This window comes from Dioscorea cayenensis, unplaced genomic scaffold (assembly GCF_009730915.1).
Source record: "Dioscorea cayenensis subsp. rotundata cultivar TDr96_F1 unplaced genomic scaffold, TDr96_F1_v2_PseudoChromosome.rev07_lg8_w22 25.fasta BLBR01001522.1, whole genome shotgun sequence".
Lineage (NCBI taxonomy): Eukaryota > Viridiplantae > Streptophyta > Magnoliopsida > Dioscoreales > Dioscoreaceae > Dioscorea > Dioscorea cayenensis.
Window position 1 is genome coordinate 30,368 of NW_024087913.1, and position 21,928 is coordinate 52,295.

The window sequence follows — 21,928 nt, forward strand, 5'->3', positions numbered from 1 at the left end:
TAACCACAATTAAGCCATAGATACTAAGATCACCTTAACGCTTCACTCCGTTGCACGCGCAACTGAGCCCCAACGGAGGGTTATCCCTTAGACCATTCACTTTATTATGGCTGCAAAGAACTCGAGGAACGGAGGTAGAATATATCACGCCGGAGGGAAAATGGGACACTCCTGTACCTCTCGACTCACCCTCTCAACCCTCTCCAACCTAGCTTTGTCTAACGCTCGTGGTGTGTCACTCACTCACAAGGTTACCGACAAGAACTCTCAACCCTAGTGTCACTCTAGGGGAAATGTTCATACAATCAAGCATTCAAGGTTGGAACTCATAACAAACATCAATTAATTGAAATCATAATAAAGAGATTCAATGAAACAAATACATCCTAGTGTTCACAAATACCCAAGTACCCACTAGGGGTTTAGCTCTCCATGGAGCTAAGTACAATCAAAGAAATAGAATGTAAAAGCAATGAATCCATAGAGAAATCCCCTCGATAGTCTTGTCGATGGTCTTGTGGGAAGTCCTCTACTCGTCGTCCAAGGATTCCCTTGTCCGATATAGGATACGCCTCGACAGAAGCTCCCCTACCAACCTTCTTCCTAAGGAATGACGATGTCGGAGCCTTAGAACCTCTCCAAAAACCTTATCCAATACCTCTCAAAACACTAGCCGAAACCCTCTCTCAAGATGAGGGAAAAGATGGAGAAAAGAATACTGAAATCGGGGCTGAAATCGGCTTTAAATAGGGCTGGAAACGGGCATCCTCACGGTCCTGTGGATTTTTCACATGCCCATGTGGAATTTCCACACGGGCATGGGTAATTTTCACACGCCCGTGTGGATTCTCTGGAATTGTGATTTTCGGCCGGCTGCGAACAGTGATGCTACAGTACTTTTGCTACAATTCTCTACTACAGTACCTGCCTAAAATACTTCCCGAGTCCATTCTTTCATCGAGGTGATGCAAACGGGCACACGTTCACGTCGTGGATCGCTTTGCTTCTTTAATGACGACAAGTTGGTGGAGATCTTGTTCTATATGCATAAGTCGGAATGCTTGAGTGTGACTCGCCCTTGTGCCCCTCAAATGGTTGTGCTAACTCAAATACGAGGGAGGTTGGCACACACTTTAGCATCTCACACCCGACCCTATGTCTTCGTGTTTGAACCTTAGTAAGATTTCCTCCAAAATCGGTGCATTATGATCCACATTGGTTTCTTTCCTTCATACTCGGCCTCACAACCCTACCTGTACGAAAGTAACATAAAAACACACATATTAGTGTAAAAACCCAAGAAAAGTAATGCTCAACATAAGGAAAGAATGCTTCGCATTCATATCACACAAGCACTTATCAAATTTCCCCAATAGAGGACCAAACCCTAGTGGGTATTTGGGCATGTGAACCCTAGGATCTTACTCTTGTATTGATTTACTTTGTCTTTTCTATTAAATCCGAGTTTAATTGAGTTTCAATATTGGTTTCTTATTATTTGCTTGCCTTGTTGATCTTATCGATGATTGGTATGCATGATTCGTTTGCTTTGGTGAGAGAGAGGTCTCCATTAGTCTTATAACTTCAAGATTTAAGAGGGTTTAGAGAGTGAGTCATGAGATAAAGGAGTACCCCCTTTCCCTTCTGATTAGTACATTCTATCTCCATATTCCCTAAGCTTCATGCAACCATATTTGGTGTGAGGCATGAGATTGAGAGATTTCTCCACTGGGACCTTGTAGGGGATTAGGGATCTTTTACCTAGATGTAGGGTTAGGTATATCTTTAGGAATCAAATGTACTCTTAGGAATTCCTAGATTATATTGTGGTCATATGTGGTCTGATATGTTTAGATTGAGTAATATGTCCACTGGGCCCTCGTAGGGGACTAGTAGTGGTGGTTTGGAGGTAGGCACCGATTAATCTTGGATTTCGTCAACTTGATTGACTCGGTTTATAAACACTTGGTAAATCTTATGCTTATTGATAAATTGTAGGGGGAGCATTACTCGGTTACCTCATCTTTATTGATTAAAACTTCCCTCGTTTCTACTCTTCCTTGCCTACTTGTTAGTAGCATATGTTTGTGATTGAGTTTATTTCACTATATTCCTTACTTTCGACTGGATAACTTAGAAGTAGTTACTACTAATACTTCTCTTCCTTATGGATTTGACTACTCAAACTCATTGGGTACTTTATTACTTTGATACCGGTGCACTTGCAATACATGCACGCAAGAGGTGTGTCAAGTTTTTGCCAGCAATACTGGGGAAAGAGATATTAGGAATGCTAGGACTTTGTTACTTTAGTCATTCACTTTTTCATTTCATATCTCTTTCTTTTGTTATTCTCACTTTTTCTTTTCTTGATTTCACCTACAGGTTATGACTCGAGGGATCCTTTGACATTGGTTAAAGAAGATCCTGAAATTAAGCAAAAGATTCCATAGAAGGGGCAAAGAACCTGCACAAGAGTAGAATTTTCCAGTTGAAATAGAGGTTGAAGAATTTGAAAATATGGAAGAGGGGCAATAGAGACGACTTTCAGATTTGCTTGACCTATAGTTTGCGCAAAACAGTTGAGCATTGTTTGGCCACCGATTATAGCCAGAATTTTGAGTTGAAGCCAGGTTTTATTCAAATGGTTCTGCAGTCCACACAGTTCAATGGATTAGCCGATGAGGATCCAAACAACCATAATGAGAACTTTGTTGAAGTATGTGACATGCTGAAAATAAATGGGTTTCGGATGATGCTATTTGCTTGAGGGCTTTCCCGTTCTCATTTAAAGGAAAAGCCAAACAGAGGCTTATTCATTGCCAAGAGCTTCCATCAAAACATAAGGTGAAATGGTAGAAGCTTTCCTCACATAGTATTTCCCTTCGGGAAATCAGCGAAGTTTTGAAATAAGATCTCTTCATTTGTTCAGATGGATATAGAATCATTGTTTGAGATATAGGAACAATTCCAAGATTTACTGAAGTGTCCTCAATATAATGATCATTCACACATTCTACAATGGGTTGAATCCATGCACTAAACAGCTCCTTGATGCTACCACAGGAGTAACGTTAGGAAAATAGACCTTATAATTGGTCCAAGAACTAATTGAAGAGATAGCCCTAGATAGCTATCAATGGAATGTAAGAGAGAAGAAGAAAGTGGGTGGTCTTCATGAGATTGATGTGGTTACATCCTTGGCATCCCACGTAGAGGTATTGAGTAAGAAACTAGATACTCTAACCTCATCAAGAGTGGCTACGATCACAAGTTGTGATGGTTGTGAGGGTTCACACATTTCAACAGATTGTCCTATCTTGATTACTACTTCAGCCCCAACTAAACAAGTTGACTTTGTGGGCAATGCTGGAAGAAGACAAGGTAATCCCTATAGAAATACCTACAACCAAGGGTGGAGGAATCACCCAAATCTTTCCTGGAGTAATCAAGGGCAGTAAAAACTTGTTGCCCCACTAGGATTTTAGTAAACACCTTTGATTACTGAGAGGGTTTCAGAATTAGAGATCGTTTTCGCAAAGTTTATTCAGCCTACCGATACAAGATTTGAGAATATAGAGGCTACACTCCACAATCACACTACTTCGCTACATAATTTGGAGAACCAAGTGGGTAAAATAGTGAATTAATTAGCGAAAAGACCTCAAGGAAGCTTGTTAAGCAACTCTGAGATCAACCTAAAGGAGCATGTGAAGGTGATCACTTTGAGGAGTGGTTGAGAGCTTGAAGAAAAGTTCCCTGTTGAGAAAAATTCTAAAACTCTCCGAGGCAAATCCCTCATTGAGAAAACTGCTAAAATTCCTCAAGAAAAGCCAAAGGATAAGGTGCAAGACAAAGAGAAGGACATAGCTAAGTCACCCCTTTCATATGCTCCAAGAATTCCCTATTTGGCGCGATTGAAGAAGGACCAAACTAATGAGCAAAATATAAAATTTCTGGATCTATTCAAACAGTTGCACATTAACATTCCATTTGTGGAGGCATTGTCACAAATACTTCGGTATCTAAAGTCCTTGAAAGACCTCTTGACCAACAAGAGGAAAATGGAGGAGAGTGTGAAGTTGATAACCCTCAAGTGCATGGTTTCATAAAGTAATAAACCTCTCACACAAGCATAAGAGGATCGTATTCCCAAGGGCCCGAGAAGATACTCTTATTTCCACTTTGTGTGTTGTTTAACCTACAACTTTGAGTAAGGCAATGAAACTACAAAGTAACATATCAAACTCTGTTAAAATTTCTATAGTGAAGGCAAATCACGACTAATAATCAAGGAAGGAAAACCGTCATTGATGCAGATCCCCTTAGGGGCTACTAAAGTGTGAAGGATGCTACAATTATCACGCAAATGGCAATTTGGGCAGAGAAAACTCTAAGTTAGGTCTACCCGATGTTCATGGCAATTGACACCTAATCTAGTATGGGTATTGGATATGCAATCTCTTCTGACCAAATCTTCTTATGTTTGCAATGAAGATAATGGATTTCTCAAGTTAGGCTCGAAACACAGAGTAGGAACAACCTTAAAATTTGATGGGTACAAATACCCGATGGTCGCGGCGTATTCGTACATGCGTCCCTTCAAAGCTTGGTGTGTCTAATACAAGGGCGATGGTCACGCAACCTAGTATAACTTAGAAATTGATACACAGAGTTCTCATGTATACCAATACATCAAAGTACACCAAACAAGAATAAAAAACATACCAAATGCAATAAATAAGTCAAAGCATCCAATCTACACAAGTTCACCCCCAAGGTTCACCTATATCCAATAAACTTGGTGGTTTAGTTGTTCATACTAGTAAAATACATGATCAAGTCCATGAAAACAACTAAATAAAGCATGATAAACTTCCTCAAAGGTCGGAGGCATAATGACACTTAGAATTCTTGTAGAAGAGTTTCTGAAGACGCCACTCAAGGGGTGGCTTCCCTTGTGTCTTCAACCTCCTCTAAATGTGGTCATTAGAGTGGATCTAGCAAAACCTCGCTCTTCCCTTTGAATTATCACTCAGAGATACTCTCTGTTGGCCTCTTCTAGCTCAAATCAAAGAACTTAGACTTCTTCTCCTCTCCAAAAGATGCCCTAAAACCCTTTTTAAAAGCAGATCTTGGGATAGCATGCGGCCTGGCTCATGGTCAGCAAATGGGTCATGGGGATCCTCACAATTCTTTCAAATTTCCAATAAGTTGCTACATTAACTGCTACAATAAAACAGCATTAGTACTACTACAACAAAACTGTTACAATACTGTTTCTTAAGTAAGCTTGTGGCCATCTTCACGGCCGTAAGGTTGCTCGTGAGGAATTCTAGACTTAGTGTTTTTCTTCAAATCTTCATGCTTCAGGCTGCTAGAGTGTTTCTATAGTGCCTGGGCTCTAAAACGTTGTTTTTGGTGTCGATTCTTTCTTAAATCACATTGTCAAGCTCAGCTAAGCTTCTTTTATGCCTATAACGTGAAAGAAAACAATTAAACCATAAAAGGAAGTCAATTCATCAAGAAAATACACAAATAATGTGCAACATATACATATAAAATACATACATTTAGGCATTTATCAAACATCCCCACACCTAAGCGTTTGCTTGTCCCCAATCAAACAAACATGAAGAACAAGGACAAGAAGATAAATGGTTAAATGTATGACCTCATGCTCATATGTAAAGAACTCTACAAGTACAAGTTAAAAGAAATCTAGATAGTGAGTTGTTTTATAAGTAATCAAGTAATGATAGTTCTATTTCATCTAATGTTCTCCTGTGAGTGTGTGTTAACTCCCTACCTTAACTTCCACACCCTGGATTACCCCAGGATGCCCATTCACACCACACACAAGGAATCAGCATTAGAAATGTTAAATATACCCTCAATAATCAACTAAGAATCCTTTGGTCCCTAAACAAAACTTTAGCTCTCAAGTGAAAGTGAAAACAGGTTCTAGGCAATCAATAGGTCAATTTTCATTTCTCTTTTTTTTTTCTTTTTCCTCTATTTTTTTTATCCACCTAACGTAGACTGCATAAAATTTTTTTGTAGGATGCACATGCTGATTGGGCACAAGAGTCACCAAACCTACTCGATTATAGATCTACATGTACGCATTCATGCTTCACTAGCGGAGGAATACTGACATAGACTCCCTTTTTTTTTCTTTTTTTTTAAAGTGTATATATATACACCCTATCTCATATCGACTAGTAAAGTACCTACTAAAAACGTTTACTTAGGGCTAAATCAAAAATAAAAGAACCAAAAGTTCTTAAACAACTATTGAGAGTAAAATTTAACAAACTAATGCCAAAATTAAAGTGATGGTTTAGTTGGAGTGTAAAAGATGAAAGTTTTCATGATAGAACATGGAGGTGTATAAGAGATAAAACAGGACTTCATTCAAGCACAAAAAAGAAATACAACTCACATCTATCATTCTTTCCAGCTAGGAAGTTCTTAACAATAAAATCATAGCTATCATGGGATAATTCAAGCATGCAAAACACTAAGATACTACATCCTCACACCTAATGTTGTACATTGTCCACAATGTACATGTGTTAGTAGAACATGGTGAAAGATATGCAATAAAAGTAAGGAAATGAGTGAAGAAACTTCCCCAATTCGTTGTTGAGATTTGTCCTAGGTAAGTGAGGACATGGGGTAAGTCGCAAAATGAGGGCCATAGAGTGTGAAGCTCCAATGATGATCATCTTAAAAGTCGCAAGAAGTCTATAAGAACTCAAGATAATAGAGAGAAGCATGAAAGTAAGAACCAAATAAATAAAGTTTAGTAGGGACTAAACCCTTACTAACTCAAAAGCACAAGTTACAACAAAATAACACAAAAGTATGACAAAACTCCATGAATAAAATAACAAAAGAGAGATTTTGCTCAAACATGCTGTGAGCCTAAGAATCTGGTGGAAGTGATGCTGCTATGCAAGTAGTGGCGGCAGAGGTGGTGCCAACTGATGATGATGAACTGGGAATAAAAACCAAAATCTTTGCAATGTTACTCTCAATGTGGTGTTGTGATGCAGCTAAGTTCCTTTGCCCCCTCTCAAGAACCTGTAGCTGGTGGTGAACCTCAGTACGAAATTCCTCAAAACTCACCTCAAGTGATGGTTAACTCTTCTTGGGCTCAGGCTCAGGCTCAGACTTTGACTTTGACTCTCACTCTGTCTCTTGTGAGGTCCTAGGGTCTTGTGCACTCTTCCTATGATGCCGTGTAAGGCGGTGAGTGTTCCCCCGTCTCTCAACTATCCTAATGGAAGCTAGAGTCTGCATCCCAAGTGGGGAAATGGCATCCACAACCTTGAAGCCCTCGGTGTGCTCAATTAGGCCCATACCGCTAATTAATCGTATAATATACGGTCCGACAAAAATAGCTTCAAGGCAGAAAAATTTTCCTTGATGTGCATGGATCTCAGCGAAGAGGTGCCCCAAGTGTAGGGGATAGTGCTTGAGAATACAATAAAGCATCAAAAGGTTGTCGTGCGAAACCACCCTCGTCAAGTGAAGTTGACCCCCTATGCTTCTAGTCAATAAGGCATGGATGTAGCGATGAGTGGGGTTCAACATTTAGGAGGCCTTCCTCGTCCTAGAGCCATTTGAAATGGATGTTCAATATGAGTCATTTGAACAGGATATGGAAAATCTTGAGACAAAGCCATGAACTCGGGCGGTCATGTGAATACCTCTGTATAGAGTCCCAAAAGAATGACCAATCGATCTTGAGAGATTCTATGCTTCTTCCCAAATGCTAGAAATTAGATAGAACTCTCTTGGTGGGTGAAAGGACATTCTTTTACAACCTCGATCGTGTTAACACCTCCAAGGTGAGTTCTCTATATGTGGGTTCGTCAATGGAAAATATTTTATCCCACCGGTCATGGGAAATGTATTCCAAGATGACATAATCCAACTCTAAAGTTTGTAGCACATCCCAATCAATATTTCGAATGGTACCAAACCCTTTTCGGGACAATAGAATGAACCTCGTCTTATGGTCTTCATCTGTAAACTGTGGTTCACCAATGGGGGGTGTACAATCCCTCCTTGCTCATTATGAGGCCACCTTCTTGATCCGCATACCTACAAGACAAGGTGTGCATCATTAAACCAAGATAACAAGAAAGCAATACTTATTGGAATGAAAACATGTGAAAAATAGCTGGTGATACAGTAAAGCCAAATTTTTTTGCAAGAGTATCCATTGTGAAGGTAGCCAAGAAATTTTCAAAGGAATAGAATCATTTCACAAATTGTTTTGAAAGGAAATAAACCAAAAACACAAAAAGATCTCACCCAAACAACGGAGAAATTTTAAGAAAATAGAGTGAAAGTATACAAACCTTGCCCTAGAGTTTATGGAGGAGATCTAGTGAGAAAAAGGCCATTAGAGTGATAAAACTCTGAAATCTTTTCACAAAATCAGTTGCTTGGAGAAGGAGAGTGATTTAGAGCTTTACCTAGTTCATATGCCATCGTTCGCTATTCGTCTAGCTCATTTAATTGGAGCTTTCTCTTGTGGCCAATTAGTAGGGATCAAAATTTAACTGCTTTATGGCCAAGTAGGCTCTATGCTCTAATTCAACGAGCAAGTGACACACCTTCCCATAGATCAATATGTAGGGTGTTACTCCAATCGGAATTTTGTAAGCCTTTCTATAAGTCCAGAGTTCATCATCAAGCTAATCTGCCCAATCTTTTCGGTGATGACTTATCGTTTCTTATAAGATTCACTTCAATTCCCGATTTGATACTTCAATTGGAATGCTAGTTTGGGGGTGATATGGAGTCAAAGTTCAATGAGACACCCTATACTGCTTCAAGACCTTTTCGAATTGGGAGTTACAGAAATGAGTACCTTTGTCACTTATGATCACCCTTGGTGTGTCAAACCAGGAGAACAATTTCTTTAGAAATTTTACTACCACTCTTGCTTTACAAGACAGAAACGCTTACGCTTTCACCCACATGGAAACATAATCCACTACCACCAAAATAAATTTATTATGTTGGGAGCTAGGGAATGGGCCCATGAAGTCAATTACCCACACATCAAATACTTTCTAAGCTTAGTTCCAGTTTTGCGACATGTCTTCGCTTTTTAAAATATTACCAGTTCTCTGCCACCTATCACAGTGTTGCACAAATGTCTATGCATCTTGGAATATAGTAGGCTAGCACAACCTCGTGTCCAGGATCTTCTTAGTCATCCTGTTTCCACTGTAATGCCCCCAGGTAGGGCCAGAATGGCAGTGTCTCATAATGTCGTGCTCCTCCTCTTAAGAAACAAATCTTCTAACATGGTCCAAACAAATTTTAATAAGATAGGGGTATTCCCATATATGATGCTTCAAATCAGTGAAGAATTTTTTCTTTGTTGACATGTGGCCACTTTGGGAAAGTTTCCGCTACCAGATAATTTGCAAGGTCAGCGAACCATGGGTTTCTTCTTCCTCCACTACCTGAATGCTACATAACTTCTACCTTGGGAATGTGTTATCGATTTCTCTTTCAATCCTAAAACATTTTTAGGAGGCCAATTAAGGCGTGATAGGTGGTCTGCAGCTAAATTCTCTATCCCTTTTTGTCTTTTATTTCAATACCAAATTCTTGGAGCAATAGGATCCAATGGATCAATTGAGGCTTGGCATCTGGTTTGTTCAACAAGTATTTCAGTGTAGAATGATCCGTATAAACAATTACTTTAGAAAGCACCAAGTAGGATCAAAATTTGTCAAATGCAAAGACCACTGCAAGTAGTTCCTTCTCGGTGGTGGAGTAGTTCTCCTAGGCATCGTTTAAAATCTTGCTTGTGTAGTAAATAGTATGGAAATGGTTATCCTGCCATTTCCCTAATACTGCCCTAATTGCATAATTACTTGCGTCACAGATCACTTCAAATTTCAAGCTCCAATCTGGAGAAACTATTATTGGTGCCTCAATAAGCTTCTTCTCCAAATGAAGAAAAGCATTCATGCAATATTCATTGAACTCAAAAGGGCATCCTTTTCCAAAAGTTTCGTCCGTGCTCGGGTAACTGAAGAAAAGTTCTTGATAAATCTTTAATAGAACCTAGCATGTCCAAATACGTTTCTAATAGCCTTTATTGTGGTCGGGGGAGGTAATTTTCAATGGTGGAGACCTTCACCCTGTTTACCTCGATCCCTTTTTGCGAAATCTTATGTCTGAGTACTATACCTTCTTTGACCATAAAGTGACATTTTTCCTAACAGAGAACCATATTGGTTTTCTCACATCGGGCCAAGACTCGTTCCAAACTTTTGAGGCACAAGCTGAATGAGTCACCAAAGACCGAGAAGTCATCCATAAACACCTACATAATGTCATCCACAATGTCTTTGAACATGGCCATCATAAATCTGTAAAATGTGGCCAGTGCGTTACAATGCCCAAAAGGCATATGTCGATAAGCGAATGCGCCATGAGGGACAAGTGAAGGTGGTCTTCTCTTGATTTTCTAGAGCAATGGGAATTTGAAAGTACCTAGAGAGACCATCAAAGAAATAGTAATAAGAGTGTCTTGCGAGTCATTCAAGCATCTGATCAATGAAAGACAGGGGAAAATGATCCTTCCTTGTGCCATCATTGAGTTTCCTGTAGTCTATACAAACCCTCTAACCTTAGACGGTTCTGGTAGGAACAAGTGATAAGTGCCTGTGTACTAAGAACACGAAGTATTGTTTTCTTACGATGAGCATTACTTTTATCAGATTTTAGCGCTAATACATGTGCTTTTGTGTACTTTCATGCATGAAGAGTTGCGAAGCCAAATATGAAAGAAAGAATCCAAAGTGAATTGTGATTGTACTTTGTTGATGAAGTCTTGAAGTAAATAAATGTGAAGACAAAAGTTACAATTGTAGATATGTGAATTTGTGCCAACCTCCATGCGCTCAAACAATTACAATAGTTTGGAGCGGCACAAAGGGAGTCACATTTGCGTATCCCGACTTGTACAATGATAGCAAGTTCTTCACCAATGATACCTTTTATTGAAGAAGCGATGCGATCTATGGCATAGATGTGTGCATGTTTATGTTGCCTCGATGAAAAGTATGGATTCGGTGGTATTTTTTGTGAAGTACTGTGGCAGGTTATTATAGAAAATCACTACAGCAATTTACTATAGCAGTTATTGTTCAGCTAGCAGAAAAGCAGATTTCCAGAAATCCACATGGGCGTGTGGAAATTCCACATGCCCGTGTGGATGCTTGATTCTAGCCATTTATAAAGCCACGACTTGTACCGATTTGGGGATATATCTTTCATCTTTCTTTCCATCTATTCTCCATCTTTTGAGTGCTTGCGGCTAGGGTTTAGAAAGGCTTTTGCAAGGCTTTTGGAGTGGTTCTACGGGTTTGACACCATATTTCGCTTGGAAGATAGTTATCGGGGGAGCTTTTGTCAGCACCGATCCGGCGAGGTGTGCCCTAGGATTGACAAGGGACCTTTTGAGAGGACGAGACTACTCTACAAGACCATCATCATGAATACTGAGATGGTTTTCCTATGGATTACATGTTTTTACTTTGGATTTCATTATTGATTGTATCTTTCTCCATGGAGAGCTAAACCCCCTAGTGGGTATTTGGATTTGTGAACCCTAGGATGTATTTGTTTCATTAACCTTTTCTTATTTTTTCCTTAATTGATGTCTTTAATTGAGTTCCAATCTTGAATTTTTGTTGAATGATTTCTCCCTTAGAGTGACACTAGGGTTGCGAGTCCATCTTGGTAATCCTTGCGAGTGAGTGACATACCATGAGGGTTAGACAAACCAAGATTTGAGAGGGTAGAGAGGGTGAGTCGAGAGGTAGCGTAGCATCCTCTTTCCCCTCCGGTGTGATTTATCCTATCTCCACGTTCTAAGAGTTCTTTGCGGCCACAATAGAGTGAAGGGTCAAGGATGAACTCCGCTGGGGCTTAGTTGGGCGAGCAAAAGAGTGAAGCGTTGAAGTAACTTTAACACCTGGGGTTTAATTGTGACTATGGGTTGATAAGTGCTTGTGTGTTAAGAATGCGAAGTGTTCTTTCCTTACAATGAGCATTTCTTTTATCAGGTTTAAGCGCTAATACATGTGTATTTGTGTTCTTTTGCACATGTAGGGTTGTAAAGTTATGTTTTAAGAAAAGAAGGCAAAAGTAGATCGTGAATGCACTATTTGATGAAATCTTAGAAGGAACAAACACGAAGACACAAGTTGGGCTCAAAGATATGTGAATGTGTGCCAACCTCCATGTATTCAAGCAATTACAATGATTTGGAGGGATACAAGGGCAGTCATATTTGTGTATCCCGACTTGTACATTGATAGCAAGATCTTCACCAATGAACCCGTTTATTGAAGAAGCGACGCGTTCTACGGCATAATCGTGGCAGTTTTATATTGCCTCGATGAAAAGTGAATTCGGGAATGTTTTTAGCAGAGTACTGTAGCAAGTAATGTAGCAATTTACTGTAGCAGTTGGTGTTCACATCCCGCAGAAAATCAGAAATTCAAAGAATCCACACGGGTGTGTGGAAATTCCACACGCTTGTGTGGAAATTCCACAGGGGCGTGTGGAACATCCACAGGGTCATGTGGATGCCCCGATTCCAGCCCTATAAAAGCTGTGATTCAGCCCCTATTTCTCTATCTTTTCCCTTATCTTTTCTTCTTACTTTTCCCCATCTTTGGAGGCGCCTGCGGCTAGGGTTTGGAGAGGCTTTGGCAATGCTTTGGAGAGGTTTGACGGCCTTCGACACCGCGTTTCCTTTGGAAGAGAGCTATTGGAGAAGCTTTCGTTGGCACTGATCCGGCGAGGTGTGTCCTAGGTTTGACGAGGGGACCTTTGAAGAAGACACGGTCGATCCACAAGACCTTTGACACGAACACAAGGGGGTTTTCATTCATGGATTGCATCTCTTGTCTTTTGATTTCATTATCTATTGCATTTTGCTCCATGGAGAGCTAAATCCCTAGCGGGTACTTGGATATTTGTGAACCCTATGATGTATTCATTTCATTGAACCTTGTCATTATGCTTTCATTAATTGATATTTTTATTGAGTTCCAATCTTGAATATATTTATTATATGAATACACACTTAGAGTGACACTAGGGTTGAGAGTTCTTGTTGGTAACCCTTGTGAGTGAGTGACACACCACGAGAGTTAGACAAAGCTAAATTGGAAAGGGTTGAGAGGGTGAGTCAAGAGTTAGCGGAGCGTCCCTTTACCCCTCTGGTGTGATTTATTCTACCTCCAATTCATCGAGTTGTTTGCGGTCATAGTAGTGTGAATGAGATAACGGATGACCTTCCGCTGGGGCTTAATTGCAAGTGCAATGGAGTGAAGTGTTGAAGTGATTTTAGCATCTAGGGCTTAATTGTGGCTAGAGACCTTCCGCCTAGACCAAATGGTTAGGTCTACATATAGGAAGAGGATTTATCACTTGGAATCCCTAGAACTCATTGCAATTCTACACGAGTGCAAGGTTGAGAGATTGTTCCATTTCTCCTCCGAGACATGTATAAGGTTAGGCATGGTTGATGTTAGATTTGGGACCATGTATTAAAGGATATCCACGACTCATTAATGCATTAGTTAGGAAGCATAATAGAGGGTTTTTGAACTTGAAATGATTGTCCTAGGCGGATCAATATCCGAGTACCCCATTTATCGTCGATTGCCTCCCCTATCTTTTACTTGCGCCTCCTTTATCTTTTCTTATTTTCATTTGCATTGAGTTTATTTTTACATCACTATCAACATATTTTCATTCTAGCTAAATAGCAATCTTGGTGGTTCTAAGCATTATTCCCTGTGGATTCGATTACCCTTTCACCTGGGTATTATTACTTTGACACCCGTGCACTTGCAGTTTACACGCATATTCGGTCGTGTCAGGGGTCTTTTACTTGGAGCAAAGGGTTAGATCTACATTTAGGAATAGGATTTATCACTTGGAATCCCTAGAGCTTCTTGCAACTTTACACAGTATGAGGTGTTGAGACTAGTTGATTTCTCCACCGGGGCATAGTATAGAGTTAGTCACAATTGACCTTAGTTTTAGGACCGTTTATTTAAGGATGTCCACGACTCATTAAGCATTAGTTAGGAAGCATAATAGTTGGTTTTGCACTTAAATCAATAATCCTAGGAGGTACAATATCTGAGTACCCCACTTTTATCAATTACCTTTCCTCTCATTCTATTATGCATCTCTTTCTTATTTTATTTAGTTGGTTTGTATCAATCTTTATCGACACCATCATTGTTTCATCTCCACTTAGTTAAGTAGCAATCTTGGTGTTTCTATTCCTTAGTCCTTGTGGATACGATACCCCACTCACCTGGGATTTATTAGTTCGACAAACCCGTGCACTTGCGGGTCACACACAAGGGGTGTGTCATGTTTTTGGCGCCGTTATCAGGGAATAGGCGTTTTGGAAACACTTTACACTTTACTATTTTAGCTATTTACCATTCATTCTATTTTACCTTTTCTTATTCTATCATTGTTCTGATTTGTTTTCTTTCTTTTTGTGCAGCTCCAGGTTATGGCCCGTGGGAACCCTTCGATATTTTTGGAGGTGATCCTGAACTTAAACGTACACTCAGAAGAAGGGGTAAAGAACCTGCACAGGAACTGTCGATTTGAGCTAAAGTAGAAGGTGAAGGGTTAGAAAATATGGCAGAGCAGAATGAACAATAGAGAACACTTTCTGACTATGCTAATGCCATAGTTATGGGCACACAGTCGAGTATTGTGTGGCCCCTGATTACATCTCCAAATTTTAAGCTAAAGCCAGCATTCATCCAAATGATACAGTAGTCAGCGCAGTTAAATGGTTTGGCCGATGAGGATCCAAACAATCACATTAAAACCTTCTTGGAGGTTTGTGACATGTTGAAGATCAACGATGTTATGGATGATGCTATAAGATTAAGTGCTTTCCCATTTTCTCTAAAAGGAAGAGTCAAACAGTTGCTCCATTCATTGCCAAGAGCTTCCATCACAACATGGAACAAAATGGTCTAAGCCTTCCTTGCAAGGTAATTCCCTCCAGGAAAGTCGGCATTGCTTCGCAATGAGATATCTTCATTTGTTGAGATGGAACTTGAATCCTTATTTGAGACTTGGGAGTGATTTAAGGACATCTTGCGGAAGTGTCCACAACATGGGTTCCCCGAATGGATGATCATTCAGACTTTTTACAATGGGTTGAATCCAAGTACAAGCAAACTTCTAGATGCTGCCGCAGGAGGTACAATGGAGAACAAGACCCCTGAAGAAGCCCGATAATTAGTAGAAGAAATGGCCTTGAATAGCTACCAATGGAATGCAAGAGAAAAGAAGAAAGTAGCCAGACTCCATGAAATTGATGTTGTTACATCTTTAGCAGCCCAAGTAGAGGCATTTAGAGAGAAATTAGATATTTTGACTTCACTGAGTGATAGCCGTTATCATAAGTTATGATGGTTGTGTGGGTTCACATATACCGTCTGATTGTCCTATTTTCGATTGCTACTTCAGCTCCCAACCGAACAAGTAGATTTTGTGGGCAATTCAGGAAAGTACAAGACAATCCTTATAGCAACACCTACAAGAAAGGGTGGAGAAACCACCCCAATTTCTCATGGAGTAACCAAGGGCAGCAAAAGGGCATGGCACCACCGGATTTCCAACAACAATAAGCCCCGAACATGGAGAATCGAGTTTCAGGCTTGGAGACTCGGATAACCGATCTAGAGAAAACTTTGACCAGATTTGTGCAATCATCGGATACACGATTTCAATCAGTTGAAGCTACACTTCACAACCACACCGCTTCATTGCACAATCTAGAGAATCAATGTGGGGCAAATTGGAAAGTCTCTAATTGAGAGACCTCAAGTTAGTCTACCTAGCAACATTGAAACTAATCCGAGGGAACATGTCTGAAGGCGATCACTTTGAAGAGTGGTCATGAAGTTGAAGGAAGATCTCCTATTGAGAATACCAATGTTGAAACACTTGAGGTTGTGGAGGTTGAGGAAAGAGCAAAGAAGGAGAATGAGGTGGCATCACCACATTACAAGCCAAGAATCCCTTACCCTTCAAGGTTGAAGAACGACCAAAATGATGACCAATACAAGAAGGTCATGGGTCTATTTAAGCAATTGCACATCAATATTCCATTTGTGGAGGCGTTCTCTCAAATGCATTGGTATGAGAAGTTTTTGAAGGATCTTTTGACCAAAAAGAGGAAGTTGTAGGAGAGTGCATCAGTAATCCTAGATGCATCTTGTTCGGCGGTTTTGCAAAAGAATATGCCGAACAAGAAGAAAGACTCTGGAAGCTTCGTGATTACGTGCAACATTGATAATATGGGTGAAGAGATGGCATTGGTGGATTCAAGGGCTAGTATCAACGTCATGCCATACTCGTTCTTTCTAATGCTTGGGTTGGGGAAGCCTAGGCCCACTCAGATGACATTACAATTGGCAGACCGAATGGTGATCATTGAAGACATGCTTGTCATTGAAGACGAGGGGGAGCCAAGGGGTATCATTGGAGACGTGTTTGACAAGGTTGACAAGTACATATTTCCTGTAGACTTCATAGTGTTGGATGTCAATGAGGATGTAGATGTTCCTTTGATACTTGGGAGGCCATTCTTTTGCACTTCCAAGGCACTTATCGACATGGACGGTGGGGAGTTGACACTGAGGATTGATAATGACAAGTTGACCTACCGCCTTGCAGAAGCCATACGACTTCTCTTGACTTTGATGATACTCTTTATTTTCTTGACACTACCAATGAAATAGTTGATGAATATGTGAAGAAAATGTTGAATCCGGACCCGTACAAGGGGTTACCAGACCAAGAGGTGGATAATGAAAAAGTTATGATACTTGGTCTTGGAAAAAAGGTACCATCTACCCCGGGCATCATGAAGAAGGTACTCCAGAAAATGAAGTGTGCAAGGATATGTCACAAGAAATGCGCGCAAGGATGATGAACCCTTGTGCGGTAACAAACTTGATAACTCCCCCTTTATCTTCAAGAGACTATGTTCATCGTGGTTTTCAGGTAATGGGTAAGAGGAAAACCTTCATCTGTGAGGCCCCCTGAGGTAAGTCAAGGTATGTCAAACTAAGTGACGTTCAACAAGTGCTTCTTGATGTTGGTGTTTAGTGTTTACTTGATAACTCCCCCTTGTTACTGTTTTCTAGTTCTTAGTTTAGTGTTTTTATGAATAAGGCTTGAGTGTTGGTGTCTTGATGTTTACATGCTATTGCTATGATTTTCTTGTTGATTGGTTGGTGTAATCGTGTACATAAATGTGTGTGGCGGAGTATCTTGGTTGTTTGAGCATGTGTTTCATGATTCTCTGGTTCATTTTGCATTATCGAAGTAGGCTCTAAGTGTGTATACATGGTCAGAAATTTTCTCCAGAGCTTGTAGATTTTTCTAAGTTAACAAGAGAAGATACACGACCATGTGGAATTTCCACAGGGGCGTGTGTTTGCCCCTGTGAACGACCTTGTCATGGTCACACGCCGGTGTGTTAATTCAACACGGGGGTGTGTTTCTCTGCAAAAACTTAGAGATTTATCCCATGAAGACACAAGGGTGTGCGTCTGCCTTTGTGTCTGACCCTGTGACAAACACATTGGTGTGGGTAATTTCTACACGCCCGTGTGGATCTCTGTAGAGAATTCTCCTCCATCGCGATAAGACACAGGGGCGTGTGATTGCTCTTGTGAGTAGCCATGTGAAGATCCACATGCCCGTGTGGAATTTCCACACGGGTGTGGGAAACACTTAGAACTTTTTCTCGGTTGGATAGAGAAGCCACAGAAGCGTGTGGGTACCTCTGTGGATCGGGCACCCGGGCGTTGGGAATTTCCACATGCCTGTGTGGATGGGTTCAGAGATAAAGTGTGCTATCCCGAGAGCACATAGGGGCGTGTGTTTGTGACAACAACCCTTTCGTGTGACCAGCAAGTGGACGTGTTTGTTGAAGTAATAAATCCCAGAAGAGTGGGTATCGTATCCACAGGAAGTAGGGAATAAAAATACCCAGAATTCTATCTAACTAATTGAAGACGGAATAATGATTTTGTTGATAAAATGTAATAAAAACAAGAATAAAGAAACAAGAAAAAGAGAAGCACAAATAGATGGGAGGTAAGGCAATCGATAGAAGTGGGGTACTCGGATATTGTTCCACCTAGGATAATTGCTTCAAGTACAAAATTAACTATTATATCTCCTAATTGACGCTTAATGTGTCGTGGAAATAATTAAACACACGGTCTCAATCTTATGGTCAACCGTGGCTAACTCTACATTATGTCCCGGTGGAGAAATCGATCAATCTCAATACCTCACACTGTGTAGAGTTGCAAGGCACTCTAGGGATTCCAAGTGATAAACACTATTTCAATCTATAGATCTAACCCTTTGGTCCAGGCAAAAAGACCCCTAGTCGCAATTAAGCCCTAGGTGCTAAAGTCAATTAAACGCTTCAGTTTGTTGCCTGTGCAACTAAGCCCCAGCGGAGGTCCTTCCTTACCCCATTCACTCCACTATGAGTACATAGAACTCTTGGAATATGGAGGTTGGATAAATGATATCAGAGTGGGAAAGGGGACGCTCCTTTACATCCCGACTCACCCTCTCGACCCTCTTCAATCTTGCAATGTCTAACCCTCATGCTATGTCACTCACTCGCAAAGGTTACTAATGTAGACTCCCAACCCTAGTGTCACTCCAAGGGAGAAATCATGCAACAAGCATTCAAGATTGAAAATCAATTAAAAGACATCAATTAAGGAAAATATAATAGAAAAATTAATGAAACAAATACATCCTAGGGATTCGCAAATCCAAGCGCCCACTAGGGGTTTCGCTCTCCATGGAGCTAGTTACAATCAACAATGAAATCGAATGTAAAAACAAGTAATCCATAGAAAAACCCCCTAGGTATTCCTATCAATGCTCTTGTGGAGTAGCCTCATCTTCTCCAAATGTCACCTTGCCTGACCTAGGGCACACCTCGCCGGATCGGTGCAGACGAAAGCTCCCCCAATAACCTTCTTCCAAGCAGAGCGTGGTGTCAAATCCATAGAACCACTCCAAAGACTTCCCAAAAGCCCCTCAAAACCATAGCCGACCGCCTCCCAAAAGATAGGAAAAAGTTGGAGAGAAGGATGAAAGATGGATCCCAAAATCGGGCTGAATCGCAGCTTAAATAGGGTTGGAATCGGGCATCCACACGCCCTTGTGGATTCTCCACACGGGCCTGTGGAATTTCCACACGGGCATGGGGAATTTACACACGAGCGTGTGGATTCTATGGAAACCTGATTTTCGGCTGGCTGTGAACAGTAACTACTACAGTGTATTGTTGTATTGATTTGCTACAGTACCTGCTACAGCACTCCGCCAAAACACTCCCAATTCCATACTTTTCATCGAGGCAGCATAAACAAGCACACGTTTATGCCGTAGATCGCGTCGCTTCTTCAATAAACGGGTTCATTGGTGAAGATCTTTCTATCATTGCACAAGTAGGGATACACAAATTTGACTGCCTTCGTGCCCCTCCAACTCATTATAATGGCTTGAATTCATGGAGGTTGGCACACATTCATGTATCTTAGAGCCCCACTTTTGTCTTCACATTTGTTCCTTCCAAGATTCCACCAAATAGTGCGTTCACAATCTACTCTTGGCTTCTTTTCTTAATACTTAGGTTCACAACCCTACATGCTCAAAAGAACACAAATATACATGTATTGTCGCTTAAACCTGATAAAAGTAATGCTCATCATAAGGAAAGAATACTTCACATTCTTAACACACAAGCACTTATCAGTTTGCCCCTATGAAGCTCTCCTATGGAGTCACACAGGCGTGGGTAATTTCCACATGCTAGTGTGGATGTACAAAATTCCAAGAGACGCGGGTTTTCTTTAAAACGTCTTCGTGTTTCTTCAGTTTCTTACTCCCAAACATTCAAAGAACACTCTCGATCACTATCCTGACTTTGCACCATCTCTTTAGAGATGCTTTGTTTGAGTTTTCTAGTCGATTTTTGACATTTTCATCTTCATCTCATTGGTAAACTCTATTTCTCTCTTTTTCTTCACCACACTTGGTTTTCACTCCCTGTGGATCCACACGACCATGTGGATTTCTGCTGCTTTAATCTGTGAGTGTTTGTAATCGATTTTCTTTTCAAATCTTGCAGATATGGCCCCAGATCGAAGAAGCAAGCCGACAAATGTCCCAAGGAGACTTCACCTGAGCTTGTGCACATAGATTTTTTTGATTCCTGAGCATCAGGCTCACTTTAAGTGTTTATCGAGACTCCAGTTTGGACAATCCCATTTCATGGATTTGAGTGTGCTAAGAGAGGTTTAGAGAGGTGATAAGATGGCCGATGAGATTAATGAGCTATTGGATGTGGGAAGATGGAGGAGATTATTATCGATTCGAGAGCCAGCTATCTACAGATTGATGCTGGAGGTGCTAGCGTCCTTCGAGTTTGGCCGATCATACTCCAAATTTGACACTGTTGATGTTATACAGTTCAGAGCATTCAGACATCATTACAGCATGAGTGTCACACAGTTTTCAGTCAGTATGGGCTTGTATGACGATATATATACATATACAAAGGAGTACGATTAATTGCCGATCGACTATCCTGGTGCACTGACCCCGTAGCGAGCATACAGAGCCCTATGTGGATAGGGGCAGTATGAGCCAGGAGTGTCTAACGCCAAGTACCTGTCCTTGCCAAGTTACAGATGCATACATGCGATCCTCAGCAGATCCGTGAGTGGCCTAGGAGACAGCAATGGTGTTTTGAGCCACCTGGAGTTACTCTATTTATATTCTATGATTGAGAGCGAGCCGATTCACCTAGGGCACATGGTGGCAAATTACCTGAGGCACCAGGGCCAGTATGCTAGAATGGGAGTGTTATTTGCTGGCCCTTATATCGCTAGACTCATCTTGGGGATCGGTCTATTAGACAGGATTCGTGGGGCTGAGAAGACGATCGTTAAATCCCTTCTCTGCTTAAATACGATGAGATTGATGGGGTTAGTGTACAGATATGGGCTAGGAGCATATATTCTGACTACGCCTGCCCTAGAGATAGCCGAGGATGGAGGTGATGCAGCTAAGGGGTTACAGCAGGTCCCCGAGCTTCAGCCAGAGCATATAGAGGCCGCCCCTACAGCACAAGAGCAATCTCTAGTACACATGTTTTCTCTGTCTAGAGCCTATGATCATTTTGAGAGGCTCGAGGGCGCTGTGGGTGTACTTCGGACCGAGATTATTAAGGTTCGCGCGATACAGGCTGCGTAGCATGCAGAGGTGATGGCATGCTTTGATACTCTACAGTAGTTACTCGAGAGCTACGCATCCTCACCCTTCATTATGATACCTAGGACCCCTCAGGCTCCTCCAGCATCACCATCACCAGATCCACCGGCACCATTTGATTACGCACATACACTAGCACCAGTAGAGTAGCCAGAGCGTGATACCGACACTTGATTTGTCTTTAATTACTTTTATATCTTGTATTTTACTTTTGCATTTCATTTTGGACTAGTACACTCAGAAAAGATCTTCCTTCTGAGTTTATCTTTTAGTTTTATCTCGAGATGTATTTCATTGCTTCATCTTTCATATACTCAAGTGTATTTTGTTTTTGTTGAGCTTCACTGAACCCCTTGTATATGCGTGCAGATGGTCTTGTCAGTATGGAAATTGAGAACTAGTCATGGGCACGGCCAATGTGTTATTCACGTGGCTATTTGTTCTTCACAACTCTATGGAACTCCACTCCCAAGGAATTTAGCTCCATCAAATGCACCAC

General features: G+C 40.9%; 1 non-coding gene across 1 annotated transcript; it reads right to left on the reverse strand.

Moving 5' to 3' along the window:
* Window positions 1-15,117: 15,117 nt before the first annotated feature.
* On the reverse strand, window positions 15,118-15,224 carry LOC120256593. The gene has a single exon (XR_005535363.1). It is a non-coding gene; the product is annotated as a small nucleolar RNA R71 (small nucleolar RNA).
* Window positions 15,225-21,928: the final 6,704 nt, after the last annotated feature.